The sequence below is a fragment of the Podarcis gaigeae genome, assembly GCF_964106915.1.
Source record: "Podarcis gaigeae genome assembly, chromosome: 12".
NCBI classification, from domain to species: domain Eukaryota; kingdom Metazoa; phylum Chordata; class Lepidosauria; order Squamata; family Lacertidae; genus Podarcis; species Podarcis gaigeae.
In genome coordinates, this window is record NC_139688.1 from 20445127 (window position 1) to 20455260 (window position 10134).

At 47.8% G+C, this 10134-nt stretch overlaps 1 long non-coding RNA gene across 1 annotated transcript in view; it reads left to right on the forward strand.

Annotated features, from left to right (window-relative positions):
- The window catches only part of LOC310828145, a 582793-nt gene that overhangs the window by 200657 nt on the left and 372002 nt on the right, over window positions 1-10134 (forward strand). The gene's annotated exons all lie outside the window — the stretch shown is intronic.

Below are 10134 nucleotides of genomic sequence, written 5' to 3' on the forward strand. Positions count from 1 at the left end.
CTCCGAGTTAGCAGCTCTTTAAATTCTCCTGTGTTAATGAACCTGCAAGGAAATTTAAGGAGGGTCAATCCAATAGCAAAACACTCAGATCGGCAAACTAGGAGTTCCTATGTAGTTCATACTAGAAGTTCACGTAAGAGCTCCAGTTATTGTATGCTTTATACATATTGTCACACTATTCATTTTAGGAGGCATGGGGGACCTATGAACCTGTGGCCAGGTCCTTAAAAGATTCAGGGTGTGAGTCTGTAGACATACATTGGCATAAAGTTATATGTGTGAATTTGAAGGTTACAGAAGGCAAGTCAACTAGTTTTTTGTCCAAATGAGTAGAGGAACTCAAGAGCAGCTCATGTCATGGGGCAGAGATGCAGCAACAGCCTCCCAGCCACTCCCTCGCTGCCCCTTACCAGGAAGTGAGCGTAACATCTGTTCCAGGAAACTGGTATACATTGTCAAAGAAAAAACCACCATGCAAGTAGAAGAACAAGTCTTGCCGAAGCAGAACCAGCATGTAAGTGTGAGCCTCGTCTCACCAACCTGTTAAAGTTCTTTGAGAGGGTCAATGAGCATCTACAGCAGGGGTCAGCAATTTTTTTCAGCAGGGGGCCAGTCCACTGTCCCTTAGACCTTGTGGGGGGCCGGACTATATATTTTTTTTGGGGGGGGGGAAATGAACGAATTCCTATGCCCCACAAATAACCCAGAGATGCTATTTTAAATAAAAGCACACATTCTACTCTTGTAAAAATACCAGGCAGGCCCCCAAATAACCCAGAGATGCATTTTAAATAAAAGGACACATTCTACTCATGTAAAAACACACTGTTCACAAGCCGGGTTTAGAAGGTGATTGGGCCAGATCCGGCCCCCGGGCCTTAGTTTGCCTACCCATGATCTAGATAAAGGTTATCCACTTGACATTGCTGAGGCAATTTGTCAAAAGTATGCAAAGACTCCTCGGATCACTAAGCAGTGATGGAAAAAGAGGAGAGGTCTTATTATAGATCAATAACTGGTTTAGAAACAGGAAGCAGAGAGTAGGAATAATAGACAGTTTTCCCTATGGAGAGACTTAGAAAGATTATTGGGAGTCCCCCAAGGCAGGGGTAGGGATACTTCACCAGATGGTTTCTTTCCCTGCACTGAGTGAAGCTTTGATCTGCTCACCTGCGTGCATGTGTAAGAGCAGCCTGAAGTGTCCATTGCACGGCGGAATTCTGGAGGGTAGGACTCGAACCAATGGCTTCAAGTTACAATAAAGGATTTTCCAACTAAACATCTGGAAGAACTTTCTGACAGTAAGAGCTGTTCAACAGTGGAACGCTCTCCTTCAGGAGGCTGTGGACTCTCCTTCCTTGGAGGTTTTTAAGCAGAGGTTAGATGGCCTTATGTCACGGATGCTTTAACTGAGAATCCTGCATTGCTGGGGGTTGGGCTAAATGACCCTTGTCATCCCTTCCAACGCTATGATTCTGTGATTCTAGCATTAAAATGTCCTTCCTAGTATTTTCTGATGCAGCTTTCAAATGTAATTCTGTGGTTTCTGCTTTCAAATCAGATGGGAGCTTGTTTCAAGAAAAACACATTGAGGAGGAGTATTTCCCTTACGGCTATGGGACACAGATGGATTGTGGCTAACATCGTCATGTGAACCCGGCTTAAAAATATCGGGGGTGGGAGCATGCTGGAGTCACAGTAAACGGTAACATGAACACAACCAATTCTTGCTTCTAACAAGGTGACCCCCCCACCCACCCAAAGCTTGGTCTCAGAGATTTAATTCCTGCTAAGATAATTTGTGTCCTGGTTCTCAGGAATAGAACCCCCTTTCTCTACATGGCCTTCACTCCGGGGATCCGGGTTAACAGCTAAGGACTGGCTATAAATTGTAAGATGCATCTGAAGGGAAAAAATCTCTGAGTAACAATGATATTTGTCACAGACTTGCTGGAGGAGCATCAGCAAGGTAAGTCCTGGTTGATAAGACAAGGTTTGAACTTCCAGTTTCATACCTCAGTATATTAACTGCTCCCCTACGTTGAATATGAACTCCTTAACTTCTTTGTAACATTCAAAAAGATGGTTGAGAAAGAAGATTCCACGTGAAGCTGCGGAAAGGGTTCATCTCCCAGTGAAAACATACATGCCCCAATGAAGAGCGTGCAATGAAATAGATTTTTCGAATCCCTGGGGCTCTTTGGCTTCAGATGAGATACTGCTCCGTTTGTTTGGGTTTGTGGGTGTGCAGGAGGCTGTTCTGTTGGCCCCGACTCTGTTTTGCCTCAGAGAGCAGCAGGATCCGTGCCAAGTGCAACCCTGCCTGCTCATAAACATGTCCAAAAGGGTTGGGGCATAGGGAGGACAAACATGCCAGCGGCTGCACATAAATAAATAAAACCCAGTTCTCCGGCCTCTGTTGGCATAGGGACTCCAGGGAGATCCCTTTCCCATTAATGCTTCTGAACTTTCAGATTCTCCTTGTTGGTTTTTTACTCTCTCTTTCAAGAGGGGTTTTTTATTATTTCAGGAGGCGAGGCTCTCTGCAGCACACTGTGGGACGTTCTGAAATGGAGTCCATGTGACTCAGTAGAAAGCTCATCATTACCTTGCTGGGTGGCCTGGTCAAGGTCTGTCCAGTCCAGCACTCTTCATCCTTCCCACACCTGGACCCACCACCTTTAACCAAAACATGCATTTGGGCACCCAATTGCTTTCATATCTTTGCAGGGTGGTAGTAGTCTTTGTAGGGTGGTAGTAGTGCTATTCAGATCCTGAAGCTGAGCCTCCAATACTTTGGCCACCTCATGAGAAGAGAAGACTCCCTGGAAAAGACCCTGATGTTGGGAAAGATGAAGGGGACGACAGAGGACAAGATGGTTGGACAGTGTTCTCGAAGCTACCAGCATGAGTTTGACCAAACTGCAGGAGGCAGTGGAAGACAGGAGTGCCTGGCATGCTCTGGTCCAGGGGGTCACGAAGAGTCGGACACGACTAAACGACTAAACAACAGCAACAACAAGTAGTGCTATTGCGGCCCACCTTGGATGAGGTGTCAGTCACCTGGTAGAGGGTCCCAATCTCCTCAGTTGAAGACCACTGGGCTAGTCCACCATTCTGCTTCTCTTTGGGGTGTGCCATCTGTCATGAGCCCCATAGAGATGTCATGGGGCGTGTGGTTGGACTCAGAGGAGCAATGGGAGGGGAGCAGAGAGAGTTAGATGAAGGGAATTGCTTGAGGAGGTATCTGAGGTTGGGGGGCAGTCCAGCCGTTTGGCGAATGGGGAGATGGATCCAGGGGAGGGACCATTGACAGAGGAGTGTTCTGCCCTGGGACATCGGATCACTCTTAGTCAGAAACCTCCTGCTGCGAAACTGCCTCAGGTGCTTCCTCCTGTAAACGTGGAGCCTCCTTCTTTGGGGAAGGCGACCGAGAGTAAATCAGATGCTGAATTGGAGCTGACACCACCTCTATCTCCAAGGCCAAGGACATGGCAGCATTAATAATAATAATAATAATAATAATAATAATAATAATAAATTTTATTTATACCCCACCCTCCCCAGCCGAAGCCAGGCTCAGAGTGGCCAACAACAGTAAAAGTAACACGGTTTACATAAAATCACATTCAATTAATTGAAATACATTCTAAAATCAATTCAGAATCAAACTAATGGCAACCACTGGGCTTGAGTTCTATGAGGATTACCAAAGGAGGGGGTCAGACTGTGCCTTGGGCAAAGGCCTGGTGGAACAGCTCTGTCTTGCAGGCCCTGCGGAAAGATGTCAAGTCCCGCAGGGCCCTAGTCTCTTGTGACAGAGCATTCCACCAGATCGGGGCCGCAGCCGAAAAAGCCCTGGCTCTGGTTGAGGCCAGCCTAACCTCCCTGTGGCCCGGGACCTCCAAGATGTTTTTGTTTGAAGACCGTAAGTTCCTCCGTGGGAGATACCAGGAGAGGTGGTCAGCCTCACAAGCCCAGCCCACTCAAAGGAGTGCCCTGCTTGCTTGCCCAGTCACGGGACTCCATCTGCTTGCTGTGCTGTGCACACCTCATCCTTCAAAAAGAAGGTGCAGGGGGTCTGTTGCCTCCATCTCCATCTTCTTTGTGCCCATTGCTCTGTGTAATCCAAACCTTGCCTATGCATAGAAACATAGGGAGCTATCTGATACTGAGTCAGACCGTTGGTATATCTTGCTTAGTCTTGTCTACACTGACTGCCAGCGGCTTTCCAGGGTTTGGGGCAAAAGTCTCTCCTAGTCCTTCCTAGAGATGCTACCAGGGATGGAACTTGAGACCTTCTGGGTGCAAGGCAGATGCTGTACCACTGAGCTACGGGTCTCCCTCGTTCACATGTTAAAGCCTTTTGCCAGGTTTGCCGTTCCGGACCACATCCATCTCCATGTAAGCAAGCAATAGGCACTATCACTATTCAAAGATGCATGCCAGTCAGGCAAAAGCGCCAGAGGAGGACTTGGATCCAGAAGGGTAAGAGGTGTGGCCTGGGGAGAATCCCAGGAGCCAGGCAGGGAAGGCCAGACTAATAATAATAATAATAATAATAATAATAATAATAATAATAATAAGTTATTTATACCCCGCCCATCTGGCTGGGTTTCCCCAGCCACTCTGGGCGACTTCCAACCAAGATGAAAAATACATTAAAATGTCACACATTAAAAACTTCCCTAAACAGGGCTGCCTTCAGATGTCTTCTAAATGTCAGGTAGTTGTTTATCTCTTTGACATCTGATGGCAGGGATTCCACAGGGCGGGTGCCACTACTGAGAATGCCCTCTGTCTGGTTCCCTGTAGCTTTGCTTCTCGCAATGAGGGAACCGCCAGAAGGCCCTTGGCGCTGGACCTCAGCGTCTGGGCAGAACAATGGGGGTGGCGACACTCTTTCAGGTATACTGGGCCGAGGCCGTTTAAGGTCAACACCAACACTTTGAATTGTGCTCGGAAACGTACTGGGAGCCAATGTAGGGCTGCATGTGGCAAACAGACAGCAAAATCCCCACCTCCAGGCATGAAGGTTCTCTCTCCTAAGCATGTGATAGGCAGGACAGTGGTTTTCAACCAGTGTGTGCCTTGAATGATGGTCAGGGGTGCCACAGGCAACACTGGCCTCTGTCCCTCTTTCCTCCCCTCCCTCTTCCGATGCCTCCTCTTGTCTTTGCCTCCCAAAGGCTTTTGCGGCTGTTTGTTGCAGCAGCCCTGGATACAAGCTCAGCAGGCGAATGGTGCCTTTGGGGCTGGCCAGGGGGGTGCTGGTTGCCAGGAGCTGAGGCGGCCTTGGAGTAAGCAAGCAAAGCAGGCGAGGCAGCCCAGCCAGCTAGTCCACCAGCCCTTGCTGTTGGGAATGGACGGACAAGCCCCAGGCGCCTGTGGGGCAGTGTGAAGAGGCACCTCTCTTTGGGGCAGGGGGGGTGGTTGTTCAGATACCAGGGCAGCAGCAGCAGCTGCCTGGAGGACTCCCAATGAGAGGGGAGGAGGCTGAGGGAACTCTCCACAAGGGAGGGTGTTCAAAAAGAATTAGAGGCTGCCAGCTCTGCAGGCAAGGGGTGACATAAGTGGGCTCTTGAGCCCCACAGGCAGTGGCGTAGTGTGGGTTGTCAGCACCCGGGGCAAGGCAAGTAATTTGTGCCCCCTAACCCGTGGATTTGCGCCCCCTAACCCGTGGATTTGCACCCCCTAACCCTAACCCCCAGATGTTGCCCCCGGTGCGGCCAGCACCCCCTGCACCCCCCACGCTACGCCACTGCCCACAGAGGTGCCACAGAAAGAATGTAGTTGGTCAAGGGAGCCATGGACTCAACAAGGTTGAAAACCTCTGGTCTAGGGGTTGGGGGAAAGTGATGGGTCACCAGAAGTTGGACTACAACTCCCAAAGTCCCTGGGCCATGCTAGTTGGGGCTGATGGGAGCTGGAATCTTGAAATCCAGAAGCACAATATATTACAGGGTGATTGAAATATTAGAGTTGTGTGCTTTGTGTTGTTAAAAAACATATCTATTGATTCATTGAGCAATAGATATCCATATACACACGTTTTTCAAAAAAGAATTGACACTCTTGAGTCCATGCAGGTGATGCCCTTCACCTAGATGCCACAGATGATATTCCTTAAGTCCAAATGCATTTGTCAGGTTACTCAAAATATATATTTTGCAACCATGTGCCACCTCCTGAATTTGAAGGTTTTGGGCTAATATACCTTTTATTGTTTTGAAATTAATATTTGGCAGATGTTTCTAGTCAACCCGCCCACGCCTATTTTTCAGCGTGATTTGAATTGGCCATTGTGTCTCTTATAAAAAGTGAAGTGAAGCCGCTCACAGAGAGGAATCTATAAACCAAAATATTGTTCAAAGGAGTCCAAGTGGTTGCTTTCCACAAACTCTTTGGCTAGCGTAAAATCAACACAGAAAGACAACCTGTTCCCAGGCGTTGCCCAGGCTGATGTCTTTACTGATAATGGAAGAATTCCAATTCAGGAAGCAGGTGAATTAAGATCTGTTTATTATTTGTACTCTCAAGCTCTTGGTGCTTTTCTAGTCACCCACCCCCTTCAATTCCTTAAGCTGTATCTTGTAGCACAAGCCTGCCTCAGAGCACAGTCTCTCTCATCATATAATGTTTAATTAAAAGTGCCATGAAAAGCAGACTGGCTACACAACCGCATAGCCCAACCACAAGGATTTCTATTTACTCCACCCAAGAGAAAAACAGGCCTGTAACTTGAAGACTTGCCTGCTCGTTTTCATGTCTTAAATCAAGAGCTTGTGAGAAGAAGAAAAAAGAAATATGCAAAAGAGGGTGACATCTCTTTTGCCTCCCAAATTTATCCCTGAGGCCACCCAGGGAAACTGAGGGTCAAAAAGAACACAATACAGTCATACCTTGTGTTACGTTTGCTTCACGTTGTGGCTTTTCAGGTTACGAATGCAGCAAACCCAGAAGTGTTTACTTCCGGGTTCGCCGTGCGCACACGCACAGAAGCAATCTGCGCACTTCGTGCATGCACAGAAGTGCTCTATCATGCTTCATGCACACAAAGTTGCGGCGCTCTACTTACGAACGGATCATGTTCGTAAGTAGAGGTAGCACTCTACTTGTGTAGCTTGCAAGTTAGGTAAAGGTAAAGGGACCCCTGACCATTAGGTCCAGTCGTGGCCGACTCTGGAGTTGCGGCGCTCATCTCGCTTTATTGGCCAAGGGAGCTGGCGTACAGCTCCTGGGTCATGTGGCCAGCATGACTAAGAAGAAGAGTTTGGATTTGATATCCCGCCTTTCACTCCCTTTAAGGAGTCTCAAAGCGGCTAACATTCTCCTTTCCCTTCCACCCCCACAACAAACACTTTGTGAGGTGAGTGGGGCTGAGAGACTTCAAAGAAGTGTGACTGGCCCAAGGTCACCCAGCAGCTGCATGTGGAGGAGCGGAGACGCGAACCCGGTTCCCCAGATTACGAGACTACCGCTCTTAACCACTACACCACACTGGCTCAAACCAGAGCAGTGCACGGAAGCACTGTTTACCTTCCCGCCGGAGCGGTACCTATTTATCTACTTGCACTTTGACGTGCTTTCGAACTACTAGGTTGGCAGGAGCTGGGACCGAGCAACGGGAGCTCACTCCATCACAGGGATTCGAACTACTGACCTTCTGATCGGCAAGTCCTAGGCTCTGTGGTTTAACCCACAGCGCCACCCGCATCCCTTGCTTGCAAGTGTTATCAATGGTTAAAACAAAAACAAAGCGTGGGGCCAATTTTAAACAGGGATCCACATGCAGATAGATTTAACATTTCACTCCCTGTGATCCTGACAAAAATGCCACCCCATTCTACCTAACAGTAGGCCTGGTCCTTAGTGGTGCCAAGGGGTCCTCACAGCTAGCCATCCATGCTACCTTCTGTGACCATCTCATACGGAGGGCATAGATCTCTGCCTTTCATGCTGGCTTTGCTTGTACATTATGCCAAGCTCCTTCAATAAACTAGTGGCCTGCTTATTTCCCTTTATGGGTGCCTGTTTCTTTCTTCCTCCCATGACCAGACTACCTTCCTGGTCTTCTGTGGCAAGATTTCAGTGCCTCCAGGCCTGCAGAGCAATAAACTGGGTTGGGTTTGGGTCTTGACAGAACCTAGTGCTGGCTGGAGGTTTCCTCTCATTTCAACACACCCTGATCTGCACATTTAGAGGCCTTCCAAGACGTGAAGTTTGAGCAGATGCCCTTGACTCCTTAGCCACAAAACTCCACACACGCAACAGCAACAAAAAAAGCAGAGAAAGCACATTTTATTCTCCTGGGAGTTAGCAACTGCTAATCCAGACAGCTCACTAGAGCAATCCAAAACCTGCCTGGCATTAAAAGCAAACAAAAACAAAGCCTTCTCCTTTCCACCAAAAAGAGTTGTACCAATTTTAATGGTGGGTACGAAACCCGAGAGAGAAAACCTGGACACTTTGACAGCTGGCCCTGGTTAATATTTATGGACTTTTTCTGTGATAAGCGGAAGAGCCTTTAAAAAATAATAATAATCCAGGAGATTTGGAGTGATGAGGTGTCTCTGAATCAAGTCAGCTTTGGTCTATGTGATCTGAAGTATTTCTCTTACCGGTATTTGGAGCATAAAATCCTATCACTTCTGCCCAAGTGTCATGTCCAAGTAACCCTGCTCACGACAGCTTGGGAGCAAGAAGCAACCGGCACTTGGCTTCCTTCCCCCTACAAGTCAGCATGACAATGCAGTGCCTATTGCTCATTCGATTCTGGCAAAGGAGGATGGGTTGATGGGATGATAAGAGGCAGAGAACCAGAAACAGACAATGCTGCCATTACTATTTCGTAGAAGAAATGTATTCCAGAAAGAACAAATAAAATCCACTCACAATTGTTCCTTGTGACCCATAAGGGCTGGCCTGTTTTAGTGAACAGGGCACTGCCCCAGCAACCCAAGCCGGCCCTTAGCCAGCCCCCACCTGCCTGTCTTCTTACAACCAGCCCAAAGGATGGCCCTGCCTTTCAGCTTCCTCCTCCTCCACTGGGATGCCCTTGTGTAACTCAGCAGGAAGGAATATGGTGAGAAAGCCAGAATTATTTGGCTCCACCTGCCTGTGGCTTTGGGTCCTCCTCCTGTTTGGGCTCCCTGTCTTCTGCTGTGCCAATCCTAATAGGCACCAGCCAACACTATCCACAGCACAACCCAGATTGCTTTCACCTAACCTTGCTCTGATTAATGCTTTATTTCACAAATTTTGACTTGCCATGTTCCAAATACTTACCTCAAACTTTCAAGCCTAAAGACCCTGATTTGTTAGAAGGGCAGAGTGTAATCTAGATTTGCTTAGATAAAAATTGCCTTGTTTCTCTTTACTCTCTGCCAAACAAGGAACCTTTATGTTCTGGCTAATGTTAGAGATAAATTTGGGTAACTGCTGGATGTTTTTATGGGGGGGGGGGGGCGGAACAAGCAAGGGATGAGGGATGCGGCATGAGGCTTGTTTCAGAAACCTGCACAGCAAAGCCAAATTATGTCACTGACATGCCAGAAGCATGCACTACCTAATTCAAAGGGGCTTTCACCCAGGTAAGCATGTGTATAGGATTGAGGCCTCTATCTTAAGGCTTCATTATCCATTGTTATGAACTTGGAGGACATGACAGCTTGCTCACTCTTTTGTGACATTTTGAATTTCTTAGGGTTTCATTAATGTAAGTTGCACAAATGTTCATTGAGTATGCAATGTTTAAACCAATTATGGCCTCCAAAGTAGTGACAGCTAATAAAAATAGCAATGAACACCATTTGATACCACATCGTGCAGAAAATGCTCAGGCGCACAAGAGCTGGAGGGAAGCTCACGAAACCTGGAAGCCAGCAGCTGTCATCCACATCCCACTTTACTCTTACGAAAGTGTGCTGAATGTGTCATCGGCAAGTGCTTAAAAGCTGGAGAAATACTTAGCACTGTAAGTGACCCGTCAAGCTGGGCGTCCCAAAGTGCTTTTAGATCTGCTTCCTGCTTTGTGAACTGGGAGGGTTTCGATTCCCTGGAGTTTTCAAAACAAGACGTGGCAGCCCCTTTTTGCAAGTCAGGAGGTGACCCCCCCCCCCATAAATCTTTAGA